Raw genomic sequence first — 7,981 nt, forward strand, 5'->3', positions numbered from 1 at the left:
TGTTGAAGACTCTTGAAAGTCCCTGGACTGCAAGGAGATCCAACCAGTCCATTCTGAAGGAGATCAGTCCTGAGATTTCTTTGGAAGGAATGATGCTAAAGCTGAAAGTCCAGTACTTTGGCCACCTCATGCGAAGAGTTGACTCGTTGGAAAAGACTCTGATGCTGGGAGGGATTGGGGGCAAGAGGAGAAGGGGGAGACAGAGGATGAGATGGCTGGATGGCATCACTGACTCGATGGATGTGAGTTTGAGTGAACTCTGGGAGTTGGTGATAGACAGGGAGGCCTGGCGTGCTGCGATTCACGGGGTTGCGAAGAGTCGGACACGACTGAGTGACTGAACTGAACTGAACTGAACTGGGATATATAATGGTTTATGCAACAAAGACCAGGAGGTCACAATGAAAAGCAAAAGATGACTGTTAATAAAGAAAACCAGATACCTCAAAGAGTTTAATCTTTTCTGTGTATGGGAAGAACCAAGAGTGTGCTCACTGAAATCATTCCTCGAATCTGCACCTTAGCTACCCAGGGCCAGCATCCTGTTCTTTCCCAGGACACCCTGTTCTGAGTCCCCTCCGGCACACGGTTGGAGTGGCCGCAGTGACGGAGCACTTGCCACTGCTTCTTCTCCATCTTCAGGTCCCTTAGGGCTCACTGTCCGGGCAGCTTCATGGTTGCAGCATCCTTTGTTTACTGATCTGGCAGGGAGCCCTTTATCCTTCTCAGTTCTAACAAATCACCTTTTACGTATGCAAATGGCTTAAAACAGCAGTGATGATGATTTATGATCTTTCAAGATTTCAAGAGTGGCTTGGCCGTGCACTTCTGGATTAAGGTCCCTCTTAAACTGGGGCTTGAGTTACGCCTTGACCAGAGTTACAGGATGGGCTTCCGTCGTGGCTTCTGACGTGGTTGCAGGTTGGCACAGTCTCCACTCCTCTGTGCTTGAGCCTCTACAAGGGCTGCTTGAGCGTATCTTCAGAGCATGGCAGCTGACTCCCCTGAGAGCCAGTGACCCAGGAGAGCAGAGCAGAGCTGCAGTGTAGCTTATGATCCAGACCTGGAAGCCACATGCCAGATTCACGGTCGTCTATTGATCACGTAGACCCGCCCAGGGTAGAAGGGGACTGCACAAATATGTGGACAGCAGAATGTAAGGATTCATAGAGAGGGCCCGTCTTACAAAGCTGGCTACCAGCCTCATATTATTACAATATAAGAACGTTACCAGAGTTAAACTAGACCTCTGATGATAACCCCAGAACTACTAAAACAAAAAAGAAAAATTAGCTTCATACAAAAAGTCTGAGAAGAAAAATAACAGGACATTTATCAGAAGTTTCCAATCTCTTTTGGTATGCACAGAACTGCACTTGAAATTTTCTTCAGATTCAGAAATGAGAGACGCTAAGAAGAATGAAACCGCCTCTTCCCAGCTAATATGTGTATTGTCTGTATATTTTACATCTCACGTGAGATGCATGTACCAGGAAACTAGGTGGCTGTTAGGAATCGTGGCCAAACTCTTTTGCCAGTGTTGTGAAAAGAAACATTAAGGATATTATTTTTTAGTATAAGCATAACTACTTTTTCATCTCTACAGACATTGATATGCTATATGCTAAAAGTCGATTACATTTGTGATTTTTCAGTAGTGTATAAAGTGTATATGCCTGTGTGCTCAGTCGTGTCTGACTCTTTGTGACCCCATGGACTGTAGCCCGCCAGACTCCTCTGTCCATGGGAGTTTCTAGGCAAGGATACTGGAGTAGGTTGCCATTTCCTCATCCAGGGGATCTTCCCAACCCAAGGGATTGAACTCATGTTTCCTATGTTAGAAGGTGGATTCTTTACTACTGAGCCACCTGGGCAGTCACATACGTGGTGGTATGGTAGGGCTTCTGTTCACAAAGAGGTCAACTGTTTTATTTTCTTTATTCTTTGGAAGTATTTGAATTTAGACTGATGGTTGCAGAGTCCAGTCTGCAATTTTTTTTTTTCTTTACCACACTGCATGGTGGCATGTGGGATCTTAATTCCCCAACCAAGGATTGAATCCATGCCCCCTGCATTGAAAGGTGATGTTTTAACCACTGGCATGCCAGGGAAGTCCCCGGTCAGCAATTTTTAAGACAGACTTTCCATGGGGCTACTTATGCTGGCATTTTTGAGTCAAGATCAGAGAGGTCTCTCTCACATTTCTATCCAAACTTGATGACTTTTTGGGGGACACATATAAAGAGGCCTTATAATGCAAAATCAGGCCACTTTAATAGCACACCATAGTCTCAGGAAATTTGTTCAGTAAATCTGATAGAAACCCAGACCATCACTCTTAATGTACAGTAAAGTCACATCCAACATGCATTTACATAAAACTCACATCACATGGGGTTTTCCTCCTGGCTAAGTGATTAAGAATCTGACTGCTGTGAAAAAGATGCAGGAGACATGGGTTCGATCCCTGGGTCCGGAAGATCTCCTGGAGGAGGAAATGGCAACCCACTCCAGCATTCTTGCCTGGAAAATCCCATGGACAGAGAAGCCTGGTGGGCTACAGTCCATGGGGTCTCAAGAATCGGACACAAGTGAGCGTACAAGCACATAGTATCAATTACAAATGCATATTGGGGGCAGAGAGAAACAGAGAGAGAACATGAACTTAACTCATGAAGGAGATTTTTGCCTGCTATCCCTGTCAATAAATATATGGCCTAGAGTAGAAAAAAGACTGGAGGTTTGACTTAAATATTCCTTCAGAAGATCTCAGTTCCTTGGTAACTCTCAGTGTGAGGATCTCACCTTGTGAGTGCGATCCTACTATTTTACGTATATATTTATTTCTGTGTAATAAGGCCCTGAATACCCAAGCAATTACTTCCACTGAGGCTCAGCTGAACACAAGCACACAGAAGCCACAGTTGGCCCATCTCTCGGGACAGGGCAAAGGACTGTTTTGGACAGCTGATTTATCACTCACCAACAGACTGTATCAAGTTGGGCTCTTATTAAGAACTGGAGTTCATGAGGGTAATCTTGGCAATACTAAATTCTAGCCTTCTATATAGCACTTGAAACTAAGTTCCTGGGAAAACAGATTGCTTGATTTTTTTCCTTTTCTTTTTTTTTTATAATTTTATCTATTTCTTTGTTGCTGTTCTGGGTCTTTGCTGTCAGGACTTTTTTCTATTTGTGGTGAGCAGGGGCCACTCTCTAGTTGCAGCATGTGGGCTTCTCAAGGCTGTGGTTTCTCTTGTTGCAAAACTCGGGCGCCAGGGCATGAGGGCTTCGGTAGTTGCAGCTGCCAGGCTCTAGAGCTCAGGCTCAGTAGTCGTGGTGCACAGGCTTCGTTGCTGCACGGCGTGTGGGATCTTCCTGGGCCAGGGAGTGAACCCCTGATGCCTGCATTGGCAGGAGGATTGTTTACCACTGAGCCACCAGGGAAGCCTGGATTGCTGTTTTTATCCTGAATAATGGCTGTATCAGTCAGGGTTCTCCAGAGAAAGAGAAGCAATAGGATGTATGTGTGTGTATATATATATAAAATGAAGTGAAGTTGTTCAGTCGTGTCCAACTCTTTGTGACCCCGTGGACTGTGGCCTACCAGGCTCCTCCGTCCATGGGATTCTCCAGGCAAGAATACTGGAGTGGGTTGCCATTTCCTTCTCCAGGGGATCTTCCCAACTAAGGGATCAAACCCGGGTCTCCCACATTGGAGGCAGACACTTTAACCTCTGAGCCACCAGGGAAGCCCCATATATATATATACATACACATGTATTTAAGTATTTATGTGTGTGTGTTATACGTGAAATAGATTGATTTTAGGAAATTGGCTCATTTTTTAAAATTTATTTAACTTTTTCAAGTACTTTTTAATTGAAATATAGTTGACTGCATCTCTTACATCTCCTGAATTGCAGGCAGATTCTTTACCACTACACCACCACCGCTGCTGCTGCTGCTAAGTCGCTTCAGTCGTGTCCAACTCTTTGCGGCCCTGTGGACTGTAGCCCACCCTGTGAACAGGCTCCTCTGTCCAAGGGGATTCTTCAGGCAGGAACACTGGAGTGGGTAGCCTGTCCCTTGTGGCTCAGCTGGTAAAGAGTCTACCTGCAATGCAGGAGATTCCAGTTTGATTCCTGGGTTGGAAAGAGCCCCTGAAAAAGGGATAAGCTACCCATTTTTCTTGGGCTTCCCTGGTGGCTCAGACAGTAAAGAATCCACCTGCAATGAGGGAGACCTGGGTTTGATCCTTGAATTGGGAAGATCCCCTGGAGGAGGGCATGGCAACCCACTCCAGTATTCTTGCCTGGAGAATCCCCCTGGACAGAGGAGCCTGGTGGGCTACAGTCCATGGGGTTCCAAAGAGTCAAACACGACTGAGAGACTAAGGACGGCATATACCTATGTGTGTGTGCACACACACACAGGGCTTCCCCAGTGGTGTAGTGGTAAAATATCTGCCTGCAATTCAGGACATGCAAGAGACACAGGTTCAGTCCCTGGGTTGAAAAGATCTCCTGGAGAAGGAAATGGCAACCCACTCCAGCATCCTTGCCTGGGAAATCCCATGAGCAGAGGAGCCTGGCAGCTACAGTCTATGGGGTCGCAAAGAGTTGGACATGACTGAGTGACTGAGCACACAGGCATATATAAAATTAATGCTTTATATGTATATATAATTCTTTATGTATTTATATGTACAACTCTCTAGTTGGGGTGCAAGTGCTTCTCATTGTGATGGCTTCTCTTGTTGCAGAGCGTGGGCTCTAGAGCTCTTGGGCTTCAGTAATTGTTGTGTGTGGGATTAGTTGCCCCACAGCATGGGGGTCTTCCCCAACAGGGGATGGAACCTGTGTCCCCTACATTGGCAGGCAGATTGTTAACCATTGGACCACTGGGGAAGTCCCTTGTGGTTTTAACTTGCATTTCTCTGTTAATTAGTGATGTTGAGCATCTTTTGATGTGGTTATGGGGGCTGTCAAATCCTAAATATGCAGGGCAGGCTGAAGACCCAGGGAAGAGGTCATGTTACAATCTTGAGTCTGAAGTCAGGTTGGAGGCAGAATTCCTTCCTCTTCTGGAGACCTCAGTCGTTTCTCTTAAGATCTTCAACGGACTGATTAATGCTCATCCACTTGTGCAGGGTAATCTACTTTATTCAAGGTCTGCTTGCCGGGGTCCAGCCCCGGTGGATCCAGGGTATTCGAAGGAGAGACGGCGTAGGCGAAGATCAGGAAACAATTGCTTAATTAAACGTTAATTAAGGATATAAAGAATAATAGAATGAAGATAGCTCAGTGAAGAAATTCAGTGGAGAAAAGAGGCTAAATAATTCAGCCAGAAGGTAAGAGAAAGAACGACATGGTGAGACCAAGTTTCGGTGAACAAGGCCCACACTTTATTTTCCAAAGTAGTTTTTATACCTTAACTCAAGGGTCCCAGGTTACAAACATTAAAGCTACTATTTACACCAATTATATTAATCAATACACTGCCAGGGACACAGCAGGTAAGGGATATGGAGACTTAGCAGCAAATATTGGCCCAACAAGTGAAAATCCCTTCACCAATACAATTTCTAATCAATCTTTTAACTGCTCAAAGGAATCTGTATTTAGACAGTTTAGAACATCTCATGCCTCTCACAGTTTGGAGGCTCTGAGCAATCACATGTGGCCGGAAAAACCTATTCAGGCAGGCTAGAGGACTTCCAAGGGAGTTTGTAGGTTGAAACACTGTCACACCCAGGAATTATTAACTGGAGCTGTAAGCTAACTCTTTTTTCAGAGAGAGGTAGTGGGGGACAGCCCCCCGTAAAGTCAGAGGTGTAGGTGAAAGCACAAAGCAGAAAGTAGGCAGACTCTGGTTTTGGGGGTAGATTGCTCGAGAATTTCCAGGGAGACTCCTGAGGCTCGATCCCGCCTTTGTGTATGCCAAGCCTCCTTCCTCATGACCTTTGCCAGGGGCGGAGCTCGCTCCTCGCATCTCCCCCTTTTTTATTTCTTAAAACAGCCATATGCAGCTCAGTCGTGAGATTCTGAATGTTCTGCCAAAGAATCCTGACAATACAAGGAAGAATGATTATGAGAAGATTAGACAGAATGCTTTTTCCAGAAATAAAAGTTAGAGAAGGTGTGAAAAAAGTAATTAGCTGCTCCAGCAGCGGAAAATCCAATCAAGAGTGTTCCAGGGTCTGTATTTGATTATGAAGTTTCCCTAAGTCCAGGCCAATGTTAGAGCTGTTCCAAACACCTGAGATATGATTTGTAATTTTTTTTTTTCATTTATAATCTGTCTCATTTACCTCTAAAGATGTCACGCATATCGCTCGCTCCCCTCATCTACTGATTTAAATATTGGTCACAACTAAAAAAATACCTCCACAGCAGCATCTAGACTGCTAGTTAAGGAAGCAACTGTTACCATACCCAAGTTGACACATGAAATTAACCACTGCAATGCCTCGAAGGGAATCCATTGAATGACAGTCCCTTCATTGACTGGATTCCATTGTCTGTCATCAAAAGCGATAATTCCTTTCTGCCACATTGTTGTTCAGTCACTAAGTCATGATCCTGACTCTTTATGACCCCATGGTCACACATGTCTGACTGTTTGTGACCCCTTCAGCATACCAGGCTTCCCTGTCCTTCACCATCTCTGGAGTTGGCTCAAACTCATATCCACTGAGTTGGTGATACCCCTCAATCATCTCATCCTCTGTCGTCCCCTTCTCCTCCTGCCTCAGTCTTTCCCAGCATCAAGATCCTGTCCAGTGAGTCGACTCTTCACATCAGGTAACCAAAGTATTAGAGCTTCAGCTTCAGCATCAGTCCTTCTGATGAATATTCAGGACTGATTTCCTTTAGGACTGGCTGCATTGACTTTTGACATACAAAACTGAAATCCAAAAGATGGAGGAAGATACTAACTCCTTTCCCTTAGAGCCATCAAGACATAGGCCTTGAAACTCTCCATGGACAATACCTGTATCTTTGGAAGTAGGAACAGATGAATTGGGAGCCCGCAGAGAATTCTAAAACAGAACCAAAGGGCGCGATGTCTGCTGACACTTTCCTACAGGAGCTGAAGCTTGGGCCCTATGGGGCTCCTGGGCATGCAGGCCTTTTTGTCCCCTATTTCTTGTAGGCAAAACTCCAGCCTCCATGACCTTCCCTGAGTTCCAAAGAGCAGATTCGAACAATTGCAATCAAGGGAGGAGCAGCCACGAAACCACATGAGGCAAGATTAAAAGGCCCAGAGAACTCATCAAGATTAGGAGACCCGCCACCTGAGACCCTGCACACCCTCTCATCTCGTCAGCAACTCCACCCTTTAGAGATAGTTGGATGGCATCACCGACTCAGTGGACCTGAGTTTGAGCAAACTCCGGGAGATGGTGAAGGGCAGGGAAGCCTGGCATGCTGCAGTCCACAGGGTCACAAAGAGTCGAACACGACTGAGCAACAACTACCCTTTTGAAACTTTGCAGAAGGAAGAAGATTGCAAGAGCGTTAGTTACTGCCTTGATCCTCATCACATACCCTTGCCTGGCTATATAACCTCTCCCTTATTCACCAGGGAGGGGAGCACAGTTCTTGAAGCCCTAGCCTACTCTGTGCCCCCTTTGCCTGGCAAAGAAATAAAACCACTCTTTCTTTCTCCTCTATAACTCTGGCTCTGTATTTCTGTTTGGCCTCAGTGCCCAGAGAACCAAGATTTTGGCAGTGCTAAGGGCAGCAGGCGGAGAAGGCGATGGCACCCCACTCCAGTACTCTTTCGTGGAAAATCCCATGGACGGAGGAGCCTGGTGGGCTGCAGTCCATGGGGTCGTGAAGAGTCGGACACGACTGAGTGACTTCACTTTCACTTTTCACTTTCATGCATGGAGAAGGAAATGGCAACCCACTCCCGTGTTCTTGCCTGGAGAATCCCAGGAATGGGGGAGCCTGGTGGGCTGCCGTCTATGGGG

The sequence above is a fragment of the Bison bison genome, unplaced genomic scaffold, assembly GCF_000754665.1.
Source record: "Bison bison bison isolate TAMUID 2011002044 unplaced genomic scaffold, Bison_UMD1.0 scf7180017864481, whole genome shotgun sequence".
NCBI lineage: Eukaryota > Metazoa > Chordata > Mammalia > Artiodactyla > Bovidae > Bison > Bison bison.